Source organism: Thamnophis sirtalis, unplaced genomic scaffold, assembly GCF_051295495.1.
Source record: "Thamnophis sirtalis isolate CommonGarterSnake01/CBP01778 unplaced genomic scaffold, rThaSir2_p1.2 scaffold_7, whole genome shotgun sequence".
NCBI classification, from domain to species: Eukaryota; Metazoa; Chordata; class Lepidosauria; order Squamata; family Natricidae; genus Thamnophis; species Thamnophis sirtalis.
In genome coordinates, this window is record NW_028261387.1 from 80,449,156 (window position 1) to 80,473,965 (window position 24,810).

A 24,810-nucleotide genomic window follows, 5' to 3' on the forward strand; every position below is an offset into this window, starting at 1 on the left:
CTTTCATTTCATTATTTTTTAAATTTTTTACCTTGTAATAACAAGGTAGTTAACAAAAGGTTTGGGGATAAGGGAGGGAATTTAGCTGTAAACCTATTGAGTAGTACTATCTTCATTATTCTCACCGACCAGCATTTTATGGTTTTTGTAAAAGGTTCTAAGGCTCAAATTAAAATGCACAAACATTCTCTAGAAGATTAATAAAAGCAAATAAGATGGTTCAGACTACTAAACTATGAATTAAAAAAAATTAAAATACTAAAAAAAACCTTAATTTACAAAATTATAAAATTATTTTATGAATAAAATATTAAATGCTATTTTATTGTCATGTCTTCTAACTTTTAACTCTTTGTGACTGCCTGCACTAGTCCCTGCAGTTGGCAAGATTTTGGAAGTATGTGTGTATATGTCTGTGTGTTTATATGCATGAAGCAAAAATAAAAACCTCACATATGTTTAAAATATATAACGATGGAACTCTTGTTCCAGAAACAGTTAGAAATCAGTCAGAACCACTATAAAGAGTTAGCAGGACACAATGGCCCTGTTCCTACAATGTGTTTAACTGATGTAAAGAGATATACAGGTAACCTTCAATTTACAACCAGTTGTTTAAAGACCATTCAAAGTTATAACGGACTTCACCAGAGCTACTTATGACCTGTTTTTGAAGTTACAATGGCAACATATACAGAAGCCACCTGACAGTTGTGTGATTGCATTATGGGCACTGGACAACTGGCTTACCTTTACAGCCATTTGCAGTTTCCAGTGGAGAAGTATTTCTAGTGTTTATTGCTGTTGGTTTCTTGGGAGAAACACCAATTGGGAAAATGGATTTGCTTAATGATTGGGGAGTTAATTTCATAGCAATAGCACCTAGACTTATATGCCACTTCATAGTGCTTTACAACCCTCTCTTAGCAGTATACAGAGTCAGCCTATTGCACGCAACAATCTGGATCCTCATTTTACACACCTCGGAAGGACTGAAGGCTGAGTCAACCTTGAGCCTGGTGAGATTCGAACTGCTGAACTGCTGGCAGCCGGTGATCAGCAGAAGTAGCGTGCAGTACTGCACTCTAATCACTGCAGCACAGTGGCTCACGGCCACAGTGTTTACTTAGTGACTGCCATCAAAAATGTTGAAAAATCAGGTCTGCTCAAGTGATATCCTGACATATGACCATAATGATTTACAACCGTCAATCCAAGTTCAATTATAATTGTAAATTAAGAACTACTTATATGTAATGTAAGAAGCATCCCCTTTTGCTTTGCTTTCATACAAATTTGCAAAACCACCCATGAAAGAAGGAGGAAGGAAAAAAATTGCCTCCTGGGATAAACAAACCCATTGATGCCATTATCTTCCCAATAACCCCCTTTCTCCCTGATTCTGGAATGGAATGAAACCTTCTTCTAGTGACTTTGCAATAGAAAGTGTGAACTTAACATTAGAGTACAACTTGTATCTCCTAGAAAAGTCTGAAGAATTTTCACTCTTTCTCTTTTCCCCCTGTAATCTTAGATTAGGATACTGAACTAAGAAAGTTCAGTTTTGCAATTTTTTTTAATCTAAGGAAGGAGAGAACAAAATAAATCTTATCCCATCCTCAAAATATATGAAGAACATAAAAAGAGTGTAACAATATGGACCTCCCGATAAGAGTCTAGTATCATGCCCTCTCCATCTTCCCTGAGTCTTCATACCACCTGGTTTCGGGTCAACATTCAGGGCTCAGGACCCTGGACAGCACCCGGGAGTTTGGGGAGCTGGTTGTAAGTTTTTAAAGGAGATTCGGGTTAATGCCAGGGTTTCAAGTAACACTCCCAATGAAAGAAGACTCCAAGGCTAGAGTTTCCTCAAAGTTCCATTTTATTAGAGATGTCATATTGGCCCATCTGGGAAAACCTGAATCTGAAAGCTTCCAGGTTCCCCCCCCCCAAAAAAGAAAGTTCAAGACTCTGCCCATCAGCCACATGTCCATCACATGGTCCAATCAAGGCACCTTCCCAACTGGAGATGCCTCCCAATCACACCCTCCAGGTGCAGGGCAGGATGTCCTTGACTCTCTGAGAAAGAATGTTATTATGGCTATATATCTCCCCAGCTCCATACAATCCTTCTTTCTGGTTTCCCACAGCACTAAATGTGGCAGGCATGAATGCTCAATGTGTAAGATGGCTTCCAGGCTGACAGCTAGCTCATGCTGTTACAAGATCTTGGTTTGTTGATAAAGCTCCAATATGAATCCAGGAAGAGTGAATAAAAAGAAAAGAAATTATATGTGAATGCCTGAATCCTATGTTGGGCACAATGGTGGTGGAAGAAGTATATATAAAATCAAGTCAACTGACTCAGTCAACTAAATCCAGGGCATTATATTTATCTGATCACACACAAGTTTCAATTAACTCCTCTAACTCATCTGGGAATTTTTACAATCTTTCTCTTTTACATTCTGTATTCTGAAAGAGCAAAATGGAGTATACCATAAATACTGGATGACCAAATCATGTAACTGCTGCTAAAATTTTCAGGCGGTATGAACAACATTAAGCTTGCTTACTGAAAAATGAATCACAATGAACTAAGTGAGCTTTACTTTTGAGCAGACAATTTAAAATCAGACTATCTGAAATCACAACTGGAGGCAAACGTGAATGGATATTCTGACAATATTGTGGAATAATTTTCCATTCTTTTTTTGTATTCATCATATCCTCCCCTGAAGTCAAAGATGCCATTTCTTCATTCACTGATGTTTGGAATAAAATCCTAGCAATTTCAAGCCTGGGCCATTCTCTCTCTCTCTCTCTCCCTCCCTCCCTCCCTCCCTTTCTTTCTATCTCTCGTGTTTGTTCTTCCATCTAATATGGAAACAATTTGTCTCCTTGTTTGTCTTCTTTTACTGGAATGGAAATTTATATGAAAGTAACATTACAAGAGCAATGTTCATAAAGTGCTTAGAAAATTATGGCTATTTGATACTCAAGGGGAGGGGTGTGCTCAGACATTAATATCAGCTGAAATGCTGCTGCCTTCAGAGGGAACACACAGATGCTGCGAAGCACATTCTTCACACCTCACACCTTAGTGGCATTTGACAATGTCTGCTTAACAACCCAGCTAATCAAAAATGGATTGTTGCATTCAAATTAATGAAGCACTAAATGTCTTTAATGAATAATGGACGGTTTTCCCAGTTCTCTTGAGCTCTTATGTTTATTCATTTAAAAACAATTTGTGTGACGATCATAATCTAGGAAAAAGCTTTTGTGCTCCATTTAGACACTTTAGCATGGTGCCAAGATAAAATTTGAATTTTCAACATCCTTTCAGCTGAGCTTCATAAAAGCCTTTAAAACTTGGGTACCATCTGATTACATTGTTAGCTTGATTTATTTGGAAATGGCTGCAGAATAAGGATTTTGAAAAGAGAAAAAAATTCTTTTCAAGGATCCTTGACTTACTGGTTCTTGGGGAGTCTTTCCTGCACCATTACCCCTTCAGTAAATTTGTTGAGATCAAGCAACACAGTGTCGAAAGAGCAACCTGGTAATAGGGGCTCCTGATTCTGAAATTATTTTTAAAAGTATTAAGCATGTGCAACATCAAAGAAGGCATCAGTTTGTCAAATCCAAAGAGCAGCTGATCCAGCATCAACAGCTATTATATTTCAACTTGGAGGAACTTTCCTTCCTGTTCCTCATCATCTCAATAAGTTTAAGACAATATAAAACCCTAAGAGCTTTTGGGAATTTCTAGGCATGCATAAATCAGTTTATACTTGTCAGTACTATTGCTAACTCAACTTTATCCAATTTCTGCTTTAAGTATTACAGTGTAATACTTAAATACACATTTCTGAACACATTTTAGCTTAAAATCATATATTGAAAGGGTCTTTTTATCTATGTAGTTTTGAGGCACAAAATGACACTGCCATGTTCAAAAATCAACAGTGCAGAGCAACTGAAATTTGTATCTAAGTCTGAAAGCCATACATAGATAGTTAATATGAGGGTTTGCTCAGATAAGATTCCTGAATCATGCCCACCAGATCATTCTGGAATGAATGGACAACCATTTAAATATGAGCCAGCAGTGTGCAGCAGCTGCCAAAAAAGCCAACACAGTTCTAGGCTGCATAAACAGAGGGATAGAATCAAGATCACGTGGAGTGTTAATACCACTTTACAATGCCTTGGTAAGGCCACACTTCAAATACTGCATTTGGTTTTGGTCGCCACGATGTAGAAAAGATGTGGAGACTCTAAAAAGAGTGCAGAGAAGAGCAACAAAGATGATTAGGGGACTGGAGACTAAAACATATGAAGAATTGTTGCAGGAACTGGGTATGTCTAGTTTAATGAAAAGAAGGACTGGGGAGACATGATAGCAGTGTTCCAATATCTCAGGGGTTGCCAGAAAGAAGAGAAAATCAAGCTATTCTCCAAAGCACCTGAGAGGGTAGGGTAAGAAGCAATGAGTGGAAACTAATTAAGGAGAGAAGCAACTTAGAACTGAGGAGAAATTTCCTGACAGTTAGAACAATTAATCAGTGGGACAGCGTGAATGCCCCAACACTGGAAGTCTTTAAGAAGATGTTGGATAGCCATTTGTCTGGAATGGTATAGGGTTTCCTGCCTAGGCAGGGGGTTGGACTAGAAGACCTCCAAGGTCCCTTCCAACTCTGCTATTGTATTGTACTGTATTGAATCTGAGGCTTATTTTCTAGATGCCTTGGTGAATGGCACAAGGCAGCCTTCTGGAATGGCAATGATGGCTGAACTCAAGGACTCAATAAGAGAGGGAGGGAGGGAGGGAGGGAGGGAGGGAGGGAACGAGAGCAGAGTTAAGTTAAACATTTTCTGAATTTTTGACCTTTAAATCATCTTCCTGAAAATTTCAAGCTAGGAATTTGTTTTGTTGTTGTTGTTATTTGCAAATAGCAGTTAGGCTTATATACCGCTTCATAGGGCTTTAAGCCCTCTCTAAGCGGTTTACAGAGTCAGCATATTGCCCCCAACAACAATCTGGGTCCTCATTCTACCCACCTCGGAAGGATGGAAGGCTGAGTCAACCCTGAGCCGGTGAGATTTGAACCGCTGAGCTGCTGATCTAGCAGTCAGCTGAAGTAGCCTGCAGTGCTGCATTTAACCACTGCGCCACTGCGAGATATAAAGGGAACGTTTCATGCAAAGATGGGCAGGATAAAGGACTAAAATGGCAGGGACCTAACAGAGGCAGAAGAGATTAAGAAGAGGTGGCAAAATTACACAGAAGAACTATACAAGGAATTTCTACAATGCCCAAACTATGATTCCTATAACATGAAATGATCCATCAAACTGTGCAGTACTTTGTATTTCTATTCAGAGGTAAGCCCTGCCAATTTCATGTGCAACCCATTGCAACCCCATAGATAATGTTCCTCCAGGCCTTCCTGTCCTCTATCATCCTCTGGAGTCCATTTAATCTCACACTGACTGCTTCGGTGACTCCATCCACCAGCCACCTCATTCTCTGTCATCCCATTCTTCTTTGGCCCTCAATCTTTCCCTGCATTAGGCTCTTCTCTAGTGAGTCCTTCCTTCTCATTAAGTGGCCAAAGTATTTGAATTTCATCTTCAGGATCTGCCCTTCTAAAGACCAGTCAGGGTTGATCTCCTCTAGGACTGACCAGTTTGATTGCCTTGCAGTCCAAGGGACTCGCAGGAATATTCTCCAGGACCATAGTTCAAAGGCCTCACTTTTTGGCACTCAGCCTTTCTTATCGTCCAACTTTCACAGCCATACACTGCAACTGGGAAAACCATAGCCTTGACTATACAGACTTTTGTTGGCAGGGGGAAGTCTCTGCTTTTTAGTGTGCTCAAATAGCTGAGGAAAGGAGAGAAGCAAAAGGCAAGGGAGAAAGAGAAAGATACACCCAATTAAATGCAAAATTCCAGAGAATAGCTAGAAGAAATAGGAATGCCTTCTTAAATGAACAGTGCAAAGAAATAGAAGAAAACAATAGAATAGGGAGGATCAGAGATCTCTTCAAGAAAATTGGAGATATAAAGGGAACGTTTCATGCAAAGATGGGCATGATAAAGGACTAAAATGGCAGGGACCTAACAGAGGCAGAAGAGATTAAGAAGAGGTGGCAAAATTGCACAGAAGAACTATACAAGGAATTTCTACAATGCCCAAACTATGATTCCTATAACATGAAATGATCCATCAAACTGTGCAGTACTTTGTATTTCTATTCAGAGGTAAGCCCTGCCAATTTCATTGCATTTTATTCCCACATCAATGAATAAAGCTGGAGGAGAAACTTGTAGTGTAATCCTCATTCATATGATGCAGTTCTACAAATGCTCATTAAAAAGAAACAAGTATACAAGAAATAAAAAACAACCTTATGTTTTGCCCAACATTTTCCATTGAGTTCATTCATAGAAATAGGAACTACTCTGACAATGCTGGAAGGTTTTATAATGATGCAATAAATAATTCTGTAAATACATTTTGCAGCTGGTATAGCACAGCCAAACATCTTTGCTACCTATTCGGACTAATTTTGCAGCCTCTATCCACTTCCCTGCCTCTGAAAGCGCTATTTTCATTAAGTTACTTGAATTTCATTTATCCTTCCTGCTGTTATAAGAATAGCATTTCATTTCTTTTCTTTTATGATACACCAACCCTTTGTAAGTTCTAGCTGATTCACAGCAATTATATATTAACAATTCAATCATTATTTTAAAAGCAAAGATGTGAAACACAAAACAGCAGTAGAAAACTAGAGAGAGACAACAACAATTACAGATATTTCATTGGCTGATGGCTGGTAAATAAAATAAAATATAACTTCAGTCTTTGAAGCCATGAAAATGGATGTGATGAACCAATCTGTTCATGTATTGGAGCTTTAGTGAATATATTAAATATATTAGAATCTGAAACCTGTTTTATTGAATCAAGATAGCCAGATCTGGGTTGATGTCTCTGAAAATTTAACAATATGTTTGGTATTGAATGAAAGGATTCTATATTTTCTTGATGTTTTTAAAGATAATTTTGAGAATTACATGGCCTTCCTGGATTCCCCCCCCCCCCCCGCAACTGCATCTTATGTTCTAGGTTGCACAGATGTTTTGCCAAAGACAAAAAATCCTCATTAGGACATAAAAAGAGCCTGGCTGGGTCAGATAAGAGCCCATCCATCCATCCAGTCTCCAGTTTCCTAGTGTAGTCAATCAAATATCCCTGTGAAGTCTATAATCAGATACTCATTGCCTTTGAAAGTAATATAATTATCAAGATCACGTGAAGTGTTAACACCACTTTAAAATGCCTTGGTAAGGCCACACTCGGAATACTGCATTCAGTTTTGGTTGCCACGATGTAGAAAAGATGTGGAGACTCTAGAAAGAGTGCAGAGAAGAGCAACAAATATGATTAAGGGACTGGAGACTAAAACTATGAAGAACGGTTGCAGGAACTGGGTATGTCTACTTTAATTAAAAGAAGGACTAGGGGAGACATGATAGCAGTGTTCCAATATCTCAGGGGCTGCCACCAAGAAGTGGGAGTCAAGCTATTCTCCAAAACACCTGAGGGTAGGACAAGAAGCAATGGGTGGAAACTAATCAAGGAGAGAAGCAACTTAGAACAGAGGAGAAATTTCCTGACAGTTAGAACAATTAATCAATGGAACAACTTGCCTCCAGAAGTTGTGAATGCTCCAAGAGCATTAAAAAGATGTTGGATAAACATTTGTCTGAAGTGGTGTAGGGTTTCCTGTCTAAGCACGGGGTTGGACTAGAAGACCTCCAAGGTTCCTTCCAACTATGTTATTCTATTCTGTGCTGTTCTGTTCTATTCTATTATCATAAGTAGCAGAATTCTGACATATATTGTATTTTTACCATATATTTTTTTCTAGATTTGTTTTTAGACTAAACTAATAATGTCTCCTGGGAGTAAATTGTCTAAAATAATCATATAGTATACTAAGCAGTAGGTCCTTGACTTACAACAGTTGATTTAGTGACCATTCGAAGTTACAATGGCCCTCAAAAAGTGACTTTTCACACTTACAACCATTGCGGCTTCCCCTTGGTCACATGATCAAAATTCAAATGTTTGGCAACTGACACATATTGATGACGGCTGCCATGTCCCAGGGCCATGTAATCATCTTTTGCAACCTTCTGATAAGCAAAATCAGTGGAGAAGCCAGATTCTCTTAACAACTGTGTTACTAGCTTAAAAACTGCAGTGATTCACTTAACAATGGTGGCAAGGAAGATTATAAAAGGCGACAAAACTCACTTAACAAATTTCTCAGTTAGTGATGGAAATTTTGAGCTCAATTGTGGTTGTAAGTTGAGAACTAGTTGTATTTTATTTCATCTGTCTTGAAATCTCAGAATGCCTGCTTTGTTTGTCATTGCTCCAGTGTGTGAGATATGGAATAATAGTCTTAAATTATACAAAAGCAGATTCCACTTCAAAACAAGATACTACGTGTTCATGAAATAGTTACAGAGTGGTAGTAGTCCCCCCCACCTTAACTACATATGTTTTTGCAAAATGCCTAATTTTAATTCCTGCATGAGACTTAATGGCCCTAATAATCTTTTCCAACTATATGATTTTATGATTCATTAATAATTCTGAGTTCTAATAGCCTGAGAAAGAGAAAAAGAGAAAAAGTCTCTTTTCCATCCCAAATGCATTAAAAAAAAATCTGTTAAAGATGAAATTCTCATAACATTGAATGGCCTGGCTGGAAATTATTATACAATTAGTCCTCGACTTACAACAGTTCATTTAGCAACCGTTCAAACTTACAAATGGCACTGAAAAAAGTGACTTATGACAGTTTTCCACACATATGACCATTGTGTCATCCTGATGGTCATATGAATTGAATTGAATTGAATTGATTAAATTTCTATGCCGCCCAATCCCGAAGGACTCCGGGCGGCTTACAGAAATGAAAAAGAAATTAAAGAACTTAAAAACAATAGGACACACAAAGTTAAAAAAGCAACGCAACAAACACCCAATCAGAAGGCCTGCCGGAAAAGCCAGGTTTTAATGGCTTTGCAAAAGGCCATGAGAGTGGGGATGGCCTGGATCTCTGGGGGCAGCTCATTCCATATGGCCGGAGCGGCAACAGAGAAGGCCCTACTCCTAGGCACCAGCAGCCGGCATTGTCCCACTGAAGGCACCCGGAGAAGGCCCATCCTATGATCAAAATTCAGACTCTTGGCACCTGATTCATGGTGATTGTAGTCCCCCAGGATCATGTGATCACCTTCTGTAACCTTCCGGAAAGCAAAGTCAACGCGGAAGCCAAATTCACTTAACAACTCTGTTACTAATTTAACAACTGCAGTGAGTCACTTAACAACTGTGGCAAGAAAGGTTGCAAAATGGGACCAAACTCACTTGAAAAATGTATCACTTATCAATAAGAAATTTTGGACTGATTGTGGTCGTAAGTCAAGGACTATCTGTATCCTCCCACTTAATGCAAATGTCCATATCTTGAGTTAATACATATTTCCTTAACTATTAGTAATAACAAACTATAATTACAAAAACCATTAATATGTTTTGGCATATCTTTCTTTTTAGCTCACACCTCTTAATGATAAATATGAATAGATGGATGGATAAATGGACAGATAGGTTCCTGGATGGATGGATGGATGGATGGATGGATGGATGGGTGGATGGATGGATGGATGGATGGATGGATAATAACTCTTTATTGCAGAACACATTTGGAAGAAAAAATATTTTACTCTGTTTCTGGACAGATTGCTTCTCTAATGTTAACTTACTGCCTTGGTGCCTGAGGCACTCTGCAGGAATCAAAATTATGTTGTATAGCCTGAAATAGTGTTTCATGATTTTCTAACTTCCCCAAAGCATTGGAATATGTATCATATTCTACAAAGTTCTCTATATAACTCCTGAATAGCAAGCTGATGTCATTCTCAAAGCAGACTAGGTTCAAATAAAACATCTTCTCTGCATTCACTGAATCGTTATGGATGAGTTCTTTTTGCCCACAATGAATCATATCTACTCCTTGAGATGTTTTTTTGAAAAGGACAGAGGACAGAGTCTTCAAAACTTCCACTTGATAGATACTTAGGTAGAAGATATATAGAGAAAATAAGTTCTCAAGTAGTTATGATAGCTTGTGATGTAATCCCATGCACCTCCCTATCAGAATTTTAAAGAGAATACATACTTATAAAACCTTGCATATAAAATAAATCAGGATGCCATATATGTATGTGTGTTTGTGTTGTGTGTGTGTATGTACATGTACATGTACATGTGTATATATATATGTGTGTGTGTGTGTGTGTGTGTGTGTGTGTGTGTGTTTATTTGTGCTGATAAATAAATAAAGGGAGACTAGTATAGATCTATTTCAAGCTATTTAGCTCTCATCAGCTAGCCATACCCTTACTGGGATTTGAATATGGGCTATATTACATACTAGGCAGACTTCTTAGCCATTAGGCCACAGGCTCTTATCCGTTATCAGCGAAGCCATACATACATTATATATATATATATATATATATATATATATATATATATATATATATATATATATATATATATAGATAGATAGATAGATAGATAGATAGATAGATAGATAGATAGATAGATAGATAGATAGATAGATAGATAGATAGATAGAGAGATAGAGAGATAGAGAGATAGAGAGATAGAGATAGAGATAGAGATAGAGATATAGAGATATAGAGATATAGAGATATAGAGATATAGAGATATAGAGATATAGAGATATATAGATATATATATATAGAGATAGAGATAGAGATAGAGATAGAGATAGAGATAGAGACATAGACATAGACATAGACATAGACATAGACATAGACATAGACATAGACATAGACATAGATAGATAGAGATAGATAGATAGATAGATAGATAGATAGATAGATAGATAGATATTGTATAATGTTGTATGTATGTATGTATGTATGTATGTATGTATGTATGTATGTATGTACGTAGATAGGCAGGCAGGCAGGCAGGCAGGCAGGCAGGCAGGCAGGCAGGCAAGCAGGCAGGTATATACCTATTGATAACTGTTCTGACCCCCCTTCTCTGTCCAGGAATGAAAGCAGAAAACAAACGTAAATGAGAATATTTTTTAATCAGTCCAGACTCTCATTGGCTGAAAGCCACATAAACAAAGAGATAAGCACTCTGGCAGCAAGTCCTACAAACCTTGGCAGCAATGCAAACAAACTCTGGCAGCAATCCAGCCTGCCATGTTTCTTTCTTGTTAGTCCTTAATGTTGACTTCTGCAAGAAGGGAGTGGCACAAGCAGTCTCTTTTATAATCAGGGGAGGATCTTAATAAGCATCAGCTGAGCGTAATTACCTCCTGTAATTACGTAGTTGTTCTGACGCCAAGTAGCCCTTCGACGGCATGCATCCTGGAACAACTCACAGATGGTTTCTGGATCACTCACTCTTGTCTCCTCCCCACTGATCCAAGGCACAGGCACCACCTGGTGGCAAACTAGTCTCTCTGCGCCCTGCTCGGAGTCGGAACCCTGTCCAGGGTCCTCCACCTCCTCCAGGGCTGACTCATAAGACCCCTCGCTGTCGGAGTCTGGTGGCAGCTCCAATGGCTCCTGCCGAGCCACAACAGATAACAATGTTTCCACCTAGAGTCGCAAAGTAGTTCTAGTCCTGATATAACCAAGTATGTGCTGATTTGCTCAGAAACCATGCAATCTGATAATTCTATGCTTTTCCCTGCTTTGGGATTAATTCGGAAGTTATATATTTATAGTTATATATTTATACCAATAAAGGAGAATATTTGTGGCTCAGGGTTGAAATTAAAGAATTTTTGTCATGTCTTCTGACTATCAGTTGGCAGCCCATGAACACTAAATGGCAGTCAGAAGTCATGATGAAAATTCTTTAAATTTCCAACATATAGCAAGAGTGAATCATAGTTTCAATTGGAAAAATGTGATAATCCTAGACCAGGCCAAGTCCAACAATGCCAGGGAGTTTCTAGAAGCCTGGCACTCTGAAAAATCAGCCATCAGTAGACACATAGATATTAACAACATCTATAGAATATGCAAAAGAGACAATCAACCAGCCCAAAAAGGAACAAAAAGACCCAAGCATCTCTCCACCGGTAATCAGCACCCAGATCAGCATAGATTAACTCCAAGGTTAATATCAGACCAACAATCAAGTAAACAAAAGCCCGATCAAGAAACTGTCAAAGAACCATCAGTAAACAACTCAACTGAACAATCTCTTAAGACCGGCCCCACCCACACAGACAGGCAAGTCACCAGAATATAAACTGACAGCAAACAGCACTCCTTCCTAGCACTGATGATGTTACCTAGTTAGAGTAATGAAACGTCCACAAGAAAACAAGCAAGCTCAGAGAGCACTAAGGGCCTCTTATATATTTATGCATGTTTAGATATGCTGTTCAATAGATAGGCAAAAATCCAAACTCCTTGTACATTTATTTAAAAAAAACCACCTTATTTGTTTATTTATATACCATATTTTTTGGAGTATAAGATGCTCCGGAATATAAGATGCACCTTAGTTTTTGCGGAGGAAAATAATAATAAGAAAAAAATCTCCCTCTGCCTACCAGCATCCATGGTATTCAGCTGGCTAGCTTCCTGACTTGGAACACATGTTAACAAGGTCAGCCAATGAATAGGCATAGCAACTGAGTCAGCCAATGAATAGGCATAGCAACTGAGTCAGCCAATGAGGCTATTTGGACTCTGAAACAATATTTGCAATATGAGCAATAAGGCAATAAGGAGACTGGAAGGAGCCTGGCTTAGCCAAGAACTGAAAGTGAAATTGCTTGTGTTTTGCTTGTATTTACTGCTACCTTGCAAAACCTGTTTTTGGTATTGTATTGTATATGGTTATTATTTTGAATCCTGCTGAATCAGTTACTGCACTTTCTGAATGTGATTGCTTCTGCAAACTCTGACCAGCCAGGTCAGCTTCAGCACTTATTGCAGCCTGATTCAACACAGCTGATTGGCAGGTGGATCGGACTGTCAGAATACCCCCACTCAACTGTTCCAGGCTGCAGGCAGACCATCGCTGCCTTCATGCTTCACGTTTTTGGCCTCTGGTGGGTGGGGGGCTACATTTGATGTATAAGACGCACCCAAATTTTCATCCTCTTTTTTTGGGGGGGAAAGGTGCATCTTATACTCCGAAAAATATGTTATTTATTTGATTTTTATCCTATCTCTATTACTTTATATGTAACTCAAGGCAGTAAACATACATAATATTATTTCCTCCTATTTTCCATACGACACCTCTGTGACGTGGCTGAGAGAAAGAGTGACTGGTTCAAAGTCACCCAGCTACTTTTCCTTCCCTTTTTCTCCTTCTCCTCTCCTCTCTGAGCTATAGCATCTAAAATGTTAATTTTTGGGGTGGATGTTGAAACAGGAATAGCTGTATAAACCTAATGATAATATTGCAGTAGTTTGATTGATGACATGATGCTTCGTAGGCATGAAATGTAATAATAGACTCTTTCTGTTATGGTGCCTGGAAGGGAACATCTCACACTTTGAAACTAACTGCCATTTACAGCAAAAGAAGGTGAGAAAGGGGAGTGAGGAAGCTTAATGAGATGCCACTAAATGTTAATCTTACAGTAATTCTATGACTTTTTTTTTTACAGAAGCTCATATCACAGGGAGTCTGCTTCACCAGTTACTCACTGTAGAATGATAGGGCAGGAAAGACAGGGAGTAACCACTCAAAGAAGCTATATTCTTCCTGAAAACATCTCTAATTAATTTATAAAGTTGTTGTGAGGAACAAACTTTCCAGTTTGTTCCAGGCTATGTGACTCCTCAGAGAAAGGCTGGGAAATGAAAATAAGAAGCAGGTGAATAATGCAACATATGAAGATTGCAGGACTTGGGTTTGGCTAGTCTAGAGAAAAGAAGGACTAGCGGGGACATGATAGCAGTATTCCAGAATCCACTGGCGGGCCACAACAACTTCCTCACATATTTCACAGTATGAATATCCTGTTCTTTCATTGTACAATCTCCATCTACTAGTAGATTTTCTGGTTTCCTACAATCCCAACAATGTAACCTCTCTGGTGTCCCACAAGTCAGGATTCCAAGTAACATCGCCAATGAACAAAGGCTTCAAGGCTTGAGGTTCCTCAAAGTTCCATTTTATTAGAGTTGTCATATTGGCACATCTGGGAAAACCTGAATCTGAAAACTTCCAGGTTTCCTCCACCCAAGTGAAAATTCACGTTCCTGCCTAGCACCGATATGTCCCTCACATGGTCCAATCAGGCACCATCCCAACTGGAGATGCCACTCCAGGTGCAGGGCAAGATGTCCTTGACTCTTTGAGAAAGGAATGTTATTTAGACTATATATCTCCCATACTCCATATATTCCCCCCTTCCATTTTCCCACAGCAAAAAATGTGGTAGGCCTGAAGGTCCAATGCAAAAGATGGCTTCCAGGCCTGACTGGCCTCCTAACCCTAATTCCCAAGGGAAGACTTAATGCAGGTATTTCTGACATGGGAGTTTTTAATAATCGTGCTGCCGTTGCTAATAAAGTAAGCCTTGCCCTTGATAAATTCTTAGAAAGGTTGCTTTTTTTTCCTGGAAAAAATGGGCTCAGTCTCTCTTCCCACAATATTGGCAGAGAATTGTGAAAAGCCATTTGTGCCCAGTTCTAAAATGAATCAATATGGAGACGAAATTGTTACCTTTACTTTTAGATGGCTTAATCACCTGATAATATGGTCATCTCTTTGAATCTCTCATGAAACCTAAAAAGTCAGTTTCTGTGACTTAACTGATCACTTCCTCTGTAATTTTAATTGTCTCTTTGCATCTTCTCCTGTAGTTTTCTTTCATTTCCATCATGAACTTAGTAAAAACATATTTGATTTTTTTGTCTTCTACGTTGATTTTTAAATTGCAGCACCACAACTTGTTCAAAGGTGTGCTGATAGCATCTCATATGTGAATTTCCACATCTTTATGTGAATTTCCATGAACCGATCTTTTTACCATAATCAAATTATATTTGTTTCACTGCTACTTCTGAAAGTGTTTAAAGCTTGGGTTGACTGAACAACTCATCCCAACTTGGCATTCGTTTTTTTAAAGATTACTGGGTGTCAGGAACAGAGGAAAACCTATGTGTTCATGGCACACTGCAAACTCCGTGAACGTTATAAAAATAATTCTAGACTTTTAAAAAAACAAGCAAGCAAGCAAAAAAAGACATGCCAAGGGGGAAAAAGCACTCTGCTAAATTAATAAACAATCCAGGCATATTATCAAAGATCTATCAGATTTGTAGCACCTCCGCTGAAATGACTACGAAATATTATGGAAAGTATCACCACAGGGGAACAAAATAAGCCCAGAGATGATATGCTTATGTGGGAAAAATAAGTGTGCCAAGCAATCTTAAGAAGAATTCTTGTTCGAATCATTGGACCAAGAGCATCAAATTACTGGAAGCCATTACAGAAAGCAGTCTTGAAAGAGTGCTCGTGGATATTGCTTTTGTAAAATCATTAAAACATGCAAGGCTTCTTATCAGATCCCACCTGAAGCTCCTTATTCTGTTATAATAGCTTGGATTCTTTTGGGGGGAGATAACTATTCCAGATAATCCTTTTTTTTTTTTAAGTGAATCCTTTTTAAGTGAACAAGTGATTTAACAAAACACTTTAATGAAAAATGAAAGCTGTATCTTTTCTTTTTCTTTTTTTCTTTATCAGTCAAGATAATTCATTTATGAATTAGTCCCCATGTTATTCTCATACATGTATATTTGGCAAAGAAAGTCTGGGAAATCAAGGATGATTTAAATAAATGATTTTACATCCTTTAAATAACTTTTCCCTCCTATTCTGACAGGCCTTTTAGAAATACAAAATTGAAGAAGAGCAGGAAAAGCCTGAGTCTTTTTGCTGAAGTGATGTGGCATCGGATTTGCCTTGACAATGCAAAAATCATCATTTTGATATGTGGTCTGGAAGAAGGTGTGTTTGGGTTATCTCCCCTAGCATCAGCCAAAGCACTTTCAAGTTGAAAGCTTCAGGATCATTTCTGAAACTGGAAGAACTGAGTGAATGCCACTGAAGTGTATTGACCTGCATGTTCAGGTGGGAAGAGGTTTGGAAAACCCAACAATATGAAATAACATGTCTTTTCTTGTCTGAGGAGTTCTTGGTGCGATCTCTAAGTGAGGCTGTTTTCTTGCAGAGGTTTCATTACTTAAACTCGGTAACTAGTGCAATGGTGAAGTTACTTAGTTTGGGTAATGAAACATTTTCAAGAAAACAACCAAGCTCCGGGAATATCAAAGACCTCTCATTTTAACTCTAAACTACATAGATTCTGCTTTATCTTTCCTTAACTGTTGATACTATACCAACTCCCAGCTCAATCGAGGACACATCAGGCGGTCCCTTGATTGCTTCTCTGGCATGCACTGTGAAATTTTACACAGGCCATACTGGAATCACCAATATGCAACCTTGTGGGTATCCAAAACAGAGATGGCAAGACACTATCAACAAAGATATGCAAGCCATTGGCCTGTGGCTTGGAGACACAGCTGATTGTGCAAAGTAGTGTTCAATGACCCAAAAAGTGGACCTTGCACTTGCAGGAATATGCTGAGGAGGAGGAGGAGGAGGAGGAGGAGGAGGAGGAGGAGGAGGAGGAGGAGGAGGAGGAGAAGGAGGAGGAGGCCATTGAGCTAGACTGTTCGAAGTATGTTTCTGTGGTTATGTGGCCAGGATGACATCATGCTGCAGTGCAGTGTGTGCAGTGAAACATAGAGCACTGTCACCTTTCCACTGAAGTGGTACCTATTTATCCACTTGCATATCTTGACCCCTTCCAGTCTGGCTTCAGGCCCGGTTACAGCACTGAAACCGCTTTGGTCGCATTGACCGATGATCTCTGGAGAGCCAGAGATGGAGGCTATGCGTCCATCCTGGTTCTCCTCGACCTCTCAGCGGCTTTCGATACCATCGACCATGGTATCCTTCTGCGACGACTGCGGGAGGTGGGGGTGGGCGGCACTGTTTTACAGTGGTTCTCCTCCTACCTCTCAGACAGGTCGCAGTCGGTGTTAGTGGGGAGGGAGAGATCGTCCCCGAGGCCCCTAACCTGTGGGGTGCCGCAGGGCTCGGTTCTGTCCCCCCTGCTATTTAACATATACATGAAACCGCTGGGCGAGATCATTCGGAGGCACGGGATTAAGTACCATCAATATGCGGACGATACGCAGTTGTATCTGTCCGCCCCGTGCCAACTCAATGAAGCGGTGGACGTGATGAACCGGGGCCTTGAGGCTGTTAAAGACTGGATGAGAGCTAACAAACTGGTACTCAACCCGGAAAAGACCGAGTGGCTGTTGTGTTTTCCTCCCAAAAATTTGGCTGACGTTCCATCGATCAGGCTGGGGGGGCAAAATCTGTTCCCCTCAGACAGGGTCCGCAACTTGGGAGTCCTCCTGGACCCACAGCTGAGTTTTGACCACCACTTGTCGGCTGTGACCAGGGGGGCATTTGCCCAGGTTCGCCTGGTGCGCCAGTTGCGGCCCTACCTGAACCGGGAGGCTCTCACAACAGTCACTCGAGCCCTTGTGATCTCTAGGCTGGAATACTGCAATGTGCTCTACATGGGGCTGCCCTTGAAGAGCATCCGGCGACTTCAGCTAGTCCAGAACGCGGCCGCGCGAGTGATTATGGGCGCACCACGGTTCGCCCATATTACACCAATCCTCCGTGAGCTGCGCTGGCTACCTGTGGATCGTCGGGTGCACTTCAAGGTCTTACTTACTACCTATAAAGCGCTCCATGGTAGTGGATCTGACTATTTGAGAGACCGCCTCCTGCCAATCACCTCCCTGCGTCCCATCAGATCGCACAGAGTAGGCCTCCTCCGAATTCCATCCGCCAGTCAGTGCCGACTGGCGACTACGCGGAGGAGAGCCTTCTCTGTTGCAGCTCCGACATTATGGAACAACCTCCCCGTGGAGATCCGTACCCTCACCACAGTCCAGGCCTTCCGCACAGCCCTCAAGATCTGGCTATCCCGTCAGGCCTGGGGATAGGATTATTTCTCACCCCGCCCGAATGTTGAGTGAATGTTGTATTTTTATGGTTTAATTTCTTTTAATCACGACTCTTTTTTTTCAAGTCTTGTCTTGCACTCCCTTCCCTTCATTGTTGTAAGCCGCCCTGAGTCCCCTCAGGGAAAAGGGCGGCATATAAATCCTTAATTAAAAAAAAAAAAAAAATGCTTTTGAATGGCTAGGTTGGCAGGAACTGAGGCAAGTGACAGGAGCTCATTCAATCGGGCAGTGGTAGAACTTGAACCACAGACCTTCTCCAGCATCTTTTAAGCCATTGAACCACTGTGCCTACCAATTGTTAGTAAATATTGATAACCAAGTTTGGGAGACACTCTTGGTCAGACCTTCAGGAGAAGCTCCTCTCAGCATCACCTGTTGTGCAAACTGTAAAGATAGCAACTCTGAATGACATTGAAGCAAAGCAAAATGGACCTTTTGTGTCAGCCATCAAAGCAAAGGGGCCACAAAGCAGAGTTTTGGTCAGAGTGCTGTTGAAGGAAAGCACTCCTTCAAAGTTATATAGAGGCCTAACACCTGCATAAAGGGATTAGAAAGTGTGAGCTAAGAGTGGAACCGAAAAGCAAAGAGACCAGGGCTTTGATATAATACAGTTAGATGTGCTGTGATCTTTTGAAGAAATGTAGGAGATTATTGAATCAGGTGATTATCTTGTTTGTCCCCCGGAACAAGAATAGGTGTATCACTCCTGAGTATATCTATGAATTGAAGTAGAAAGAATATTACTGGCTTACCTATCACTAATGCTGAGGAGAAATCTTTTGAATTTTTTTCACACTTTCATTCAGCTATATTTTATATCATAACACATATTAAATTATAAAACTTGGATAAGGAGCTTTGATGACAATAGTTTGACATTTTTTGCTTTGCTACAGAAATCAATGGAAACAAATAGATATATTTTCCAACATCAGTTACTATATTTGAATTTTATCCAACAACTAACACACTATCTTAGTGCCGTAGTTACCAACAAACTTAAATTAAGGCCATCAGAATTTGAACTGGAACTAACTATAATGCTACAAAGACATGCTGAACAACTTTAATGTTTATTTCCTTTTCTTTTTTGCAGCCCTCTGTTTATATTCTCATTTTCTTTTCTAAGCAGTCGATTAAGAACGAACTTCAAGCTGTTGCCCCTACTGTTTTCTTAGCCAATATGCTAGTATTAAATCCTCTTCCATTTAATTACTGACTTTGCTGAATATTCTGCTTTGCCTATTTTCTGTTTTAACTTGGAGAATTTCTAAATTAAATTGGAATAGCATCATTTGTAATTTATTCCAATTTCCAGTTTGCATCTTTTCCTCTCCGGGTTACAAACCAAGGCACATGTACTCATGGGAATGCTGATGTGGTTGCAGCTGAATCAAGATCCTTTTTGTGTGCAACTTTTAAATTAATATGCATTTCTCACATTTTCTCTGAAACAGGCTGCTCTGTAATTATGGTGGAGTGTTAACCTTCAGGCACTCTCAACTGCTGGGAGATAAACATCTAATGATTTTATTAACACAGCAGCAAACAATAACTGTTACTGGTCTGCTTAACTCTGAGACCTACTGCAAGGCAGAAGATCACATCCAGTTAATAGGTAGGGCTTTGTTTCTCAAAGATACTGTAATATACATATTTCACCATTTTAGCTTTGCATTCTGGTTAACCCAAGAGGTTTTCTTGATTTAGAAGTGATTCTGATAGCTCAGAATCAGATGCTACTAGCACTTAAGCTACTAACTCATGCCACAGTGCTTATAGTTCTCAGACAAGCGTATAAGACATCCTCTCCAAATACATGGGTCAACATCTATTGGTTGTAGGGGTTATAATGCAGGGAGTTTATCACCTTGAACCATGAAATGGGTGGCAAATAAATAAAGTCAAATTAAACCTCACATGGCATGATTGAATCTTGATTTTGGCACCAAATGTATACGGGAGAAGTTAAACCATGGCAAAAAATTTTTTTCCAGAAGTTATTTATGAATGGTTTCTTTTGTCTCTGATTAATCACTGAGCTTTGGTGACGCAGTGGTTAGAGTGCAGTACTGCAGGCTACTTCTGCTGACTGCCAGCTGAGTGCAATTTGGTTGTTCAAATCCCACCAGGCTCAAAGTTGACTCGGCCTTCCATCCTTCCAAGGTGGGTAAAATGAGGACCCAAATTGTTGGGGGCAATAAGCTAACTCTGTAAACCGCTTAAAGAGGGCTCTAAAGCACTGTAAAGTGGTATATAAGTCAAAGTGCTATCTCCAATTTTAATGCCTTCATTCCATCCACCTCTGGCCTACATTTTCAAGCATACTTACTGTTGTACATGCAAATCTATAGTCCTTGAATTGTTCACAATTTGTCAATGCCCTACACTTTTTCATTAAGTGATTTAGAACTTTCCTACACGTAACACTAAAATCTAGTTATATTTTAAGTTGGTCCACTAACATCCAGCACTTACATCTGTTTTTATTTAATGCACACACATATTGAACATATTAAACACATATTGCTGGAGGCACATCTCATCAGGTAGTTGTAGCCGCAAAAGATTTCACTTTTCCTATGGTATATATAAGAAGATCAAACAGGCCTCCTAATATGTTGCAATAGAACCATTGTTATGGTTTTGGTCACACAGATTTCCATGGCTTGGTTGAATGTAAGCTTGGGATTTTCAAGAAGTGTTCTCTTCAAACTTCTGTCCTTGATGTGAAACATAGTTTTACCATTCAACCTCAGATGTCTCTATGCTGAAATTCATAGTCTCTTAGATACGTCTTCTTTCTCATTCTGAACTACTGCTTTTCAAATGGTGGGATTTTCTTTGGCTCAAAATAAGTTAGTAATGCCAGCAGGGTCTCCCTCAGAATGCTTCTTGTTGGCTCTGGGTATAAGGTAAAGATTCCCCTCACACATATGTTCTAATCATTCCCAACTCTATGGGGCAGTGCCTATCTCCGTTTCAAAGCCAAAGAGCCAGCACTGTCCAAAGATATCTCCATGGTCATGTCACTGGCATGACTAAATGAAGACTCATGGAATGTTGTTACCTTCTCACCAAAGGTGGTCCCTATTTTTCTACTTGCATTTTTACATGCTTTCGAACTGCTAGGTTGGCAGAAGCTGGGACACGTAACGGGAGCTCACTCTGTGGTTTAAGGTGGTTTAAAAGGCTCTATTCCTTCTCTTTTCCCTGGGGTGTCTGTCACATTTTCTCCCAGGCTACCCGCTTTGATCTAGAGGCCCTTGAACTGGAAACTGTAGCCAAGCAAGTTAGCACGTCAGCAAATAAACAACTGTAAATTAGCTGATTAACACTTGAGTCCTACTGCAGCCAAGAAGATTGCAGTAAAATGAGCAACTGTATTTATTTATTAAGGGTGTAATAACAAGCATCACATTACTTCAGAGCATTTGAAGCTTCTAAAGTTCTCAAACCTGGAAATTTTAAGATGTGTCCTGGTGGGAAAATCTGGGAGTTTAAGTCCACATGTATAAAAGTTGACAAGTTTGAGAAACACTGCTCTAAGTGTGTGAGGCAAGGCGGGATGGAAGACAACAAACATGAGTCAAAAATAGAATATAGCAAATACATAAAATTGTAAATGAAAGAAAAGTAGAAAACAACTTGCTGTTTGGAACCTCACACTTGGAAAAGAAATGTAGAAATGGAAAGACTGTGTAAGCATCTGTAAATATGTATTTTAAGCCTTAGAATCATGAGGTTATTGTGAGTTACACAATCCAGGTTATAATGTGTTTGTGACTGCTTTCAATGTTGAGTTGTTTGTTCTGTATTAATAGAAAGCAGGCCCAAAATCTTAATACTCTCCAGAGAAAAGAAACAGAATGTCTATAATCATCATTATGTCCCATGGGATCAAAAATTTCCAGTAAGCTGAACAGTAAGCATATGCTTGATATTAAAAAAGGACTCTTGAAGACTTTAGCATTGCTTCATGTTGTATATGGCTTCTGTCAGCACTCCTCCATTGAATAATTAGGAAAGAAAACCACGAGACTCCATTGATAGAAATCAAGTGTACTTTTACTAATTATAAATGATTAGAAGCGTAGCAAAGCGAAAGACTGATTATTTAGGGGCGAAAGCAATTGATATATAGAATAACCCATTCCCCTCCCCTTGGCATCCCAGTTATAGTCCAATCATAATTCTCCCAAGTGTCAGGTGTGAGATAACTTCGAAAGGCATCACCCAGATGGAATGTCGGTGCCGTTAGCCTTGGCGGCAAACCTCCTCCGCATGCGCAGCAAGAGAGGCAGCAAACTCCAGGATCCTCCTTCAGCACAATTAGTATTCCCCTCCCAAATACCATGCCTCCCTCCCCCGTTTCAATGGCAGCCGAAGCAGCAGCAAAGCAGAGGCTGACAGCTTCTATTCAGCTTACTGGAAATTTTTGAGTCCCCACCCTGTGTGTGTGTGTGTGTGTGTGTGTGTGTGTGTGTGTATGTGTATATGTATATATATGCTAGTCTTGTTATATTCGGGTCTTTTCCCATGTAAGATTGAGATTGTCTTGGCAATGTTTCAGCGATGTCTCACTCGCCATCTTCAGGCTGGGTTTTGGGATTAAAGTGTGATTGGAGCTGCCGTCTTTCTATAAATCTTGGTGGGGTGTGTGTGGAGTGCTGGCTTTGTTTCAGTAAGTGGAATGATTGGTTGTGTGGTTGTATCATGATTGGTAGATTGGTGCTGATTGGTGCTGGCTATGTGTCTATTGTTGTTTCATGTTGTAATAGCCTGGGTGGTGGTATCGTCACATTTATTCATGTTATGGGGGTGTTTCTCTATTTCGATAGGTTCCATAATTATTCTCTTGTTGAAGTGTTCTGTTTTGGAGATTAACCTGGTTCTTTCAAAATTAATTTCATGTCCTGTAGCTTTAAGGTGCTGGAAAAGGGAGGAAGATTTTTTCTTTTTTTCTTACTGCGTTCTTGTGTTCTGCGATGCGTGCATTTATTCTCCTGTTCGTTTGTCCTATGTATGTTGTATGGCAGATTTTGCATGGTAAAGACAAAATCCAGCTAGAAAACCAAGGAGTCTATGAAATACCCTGCTTCTTTGGTGTTTTCGGCTTCGTGCTTGTGTGAGTAAGTACTTCGTGTTTGTGCTTGTAACTCGCACAAACGCATGAAGGCATTTACATTTTGGTGAGGGATCAATGTTTAGTACTTTAAGAGGCCCAGACTTCTCCTGAGTAAAGGAGTGAAACATCTGCCAATTTGAACTGAGAAAGAGGAATGTGAGGCAACTGGCAGTTGGAACAGAATTCTTTGCAGGTGGGGAGGGGGAGTAGAAGCATCAGAGCATGTTTAGTACTGTATAAGAAATACTAATGATCTTATCTAATGGTCATTTTGACAAATCCTTTCTTAGCAAGCGCCTAGAAGCCAAGAGGAACTTACCTACCAAAAATCCATGTTCCCTTTCAGGCTACTTTTGGATTAATTGAAGTTTCTCTATTCTTTTTTTTTTTTTTAATTACATGAGGTCTGTACAAAGCCTTTAAAAAACAAAAGAGGGGAGGGAAAGAAAAAGAAGATGGAACCTTGAAAATAGGAGGACCATGTTGTGATGATATTCTGTTTCCTAGATTTCTTCTAGAATTGCAATGTGCCATATACAGTAGGACATTGTCTTCTTTATTCCCGATAAGGAAAAACCTGTTAGGTAGATTAACTGACTGAGAGTGACTGGCCCAAAATCACCCAGGACACTCCCACAGGTGAATTGAAAACTGTATCTTTCCAGTCTTGGTCCAGAATAGTACATTATTTAAATGTTCATTGACCATTAGATTTCAACAGTTGTCTCATGTGTTAAATTCCTCTGCAGTCAGTTGTTCTTTTTATATCTTACATGTTCTTGTTCTAACTTGTTTAATTTTATTCCATAACATATATTCCATATTTTAACCATTTTAAAAAGTTGGAAATATTATAACTAGCAAAAAAGAATGGTAGACATCCATAATTAGCAACCATTTGTCATGTAATATAGAACATTAAGGCTACATATATTAAGAATTGTCATTTCCACTACTGTGATGGACATAATAATACTATTCTTTTGGAACAATTTAAAATTGAACTAGAATGAGTTTCAGAACTACAGTCACAGCAGACTATTAGTAAAATTTAAGAAAAAGGTTTAAGCAGCTCTTTTAAAAATTCTTCCTGCATTGTCACTACAATCTATTTTGTGCTGTTCTATTGAGGTAGATTAAATATTTGTCTTGATCAAAGATTTTGAAAGTTATTCAATCATAGACTCAAAGCAAAAATGGACTTCAAAGAATCTAACTGGTTTTGGAAAAATGGTGAATTTCAATATGCCTATTAATCTTGGCCACTATTGAACCAATAAAGACTAATTACTTGATGAGTTTGTAAATAAGAAATGCACTAATTCTTGTCAATTGCAACCTTATTATATATGAGAGGAAAACATGACATACCAGATATCTGTCAAAAGATACAATTATAAACTACCGTATTGGATACTGGGAAAAAACAAAGT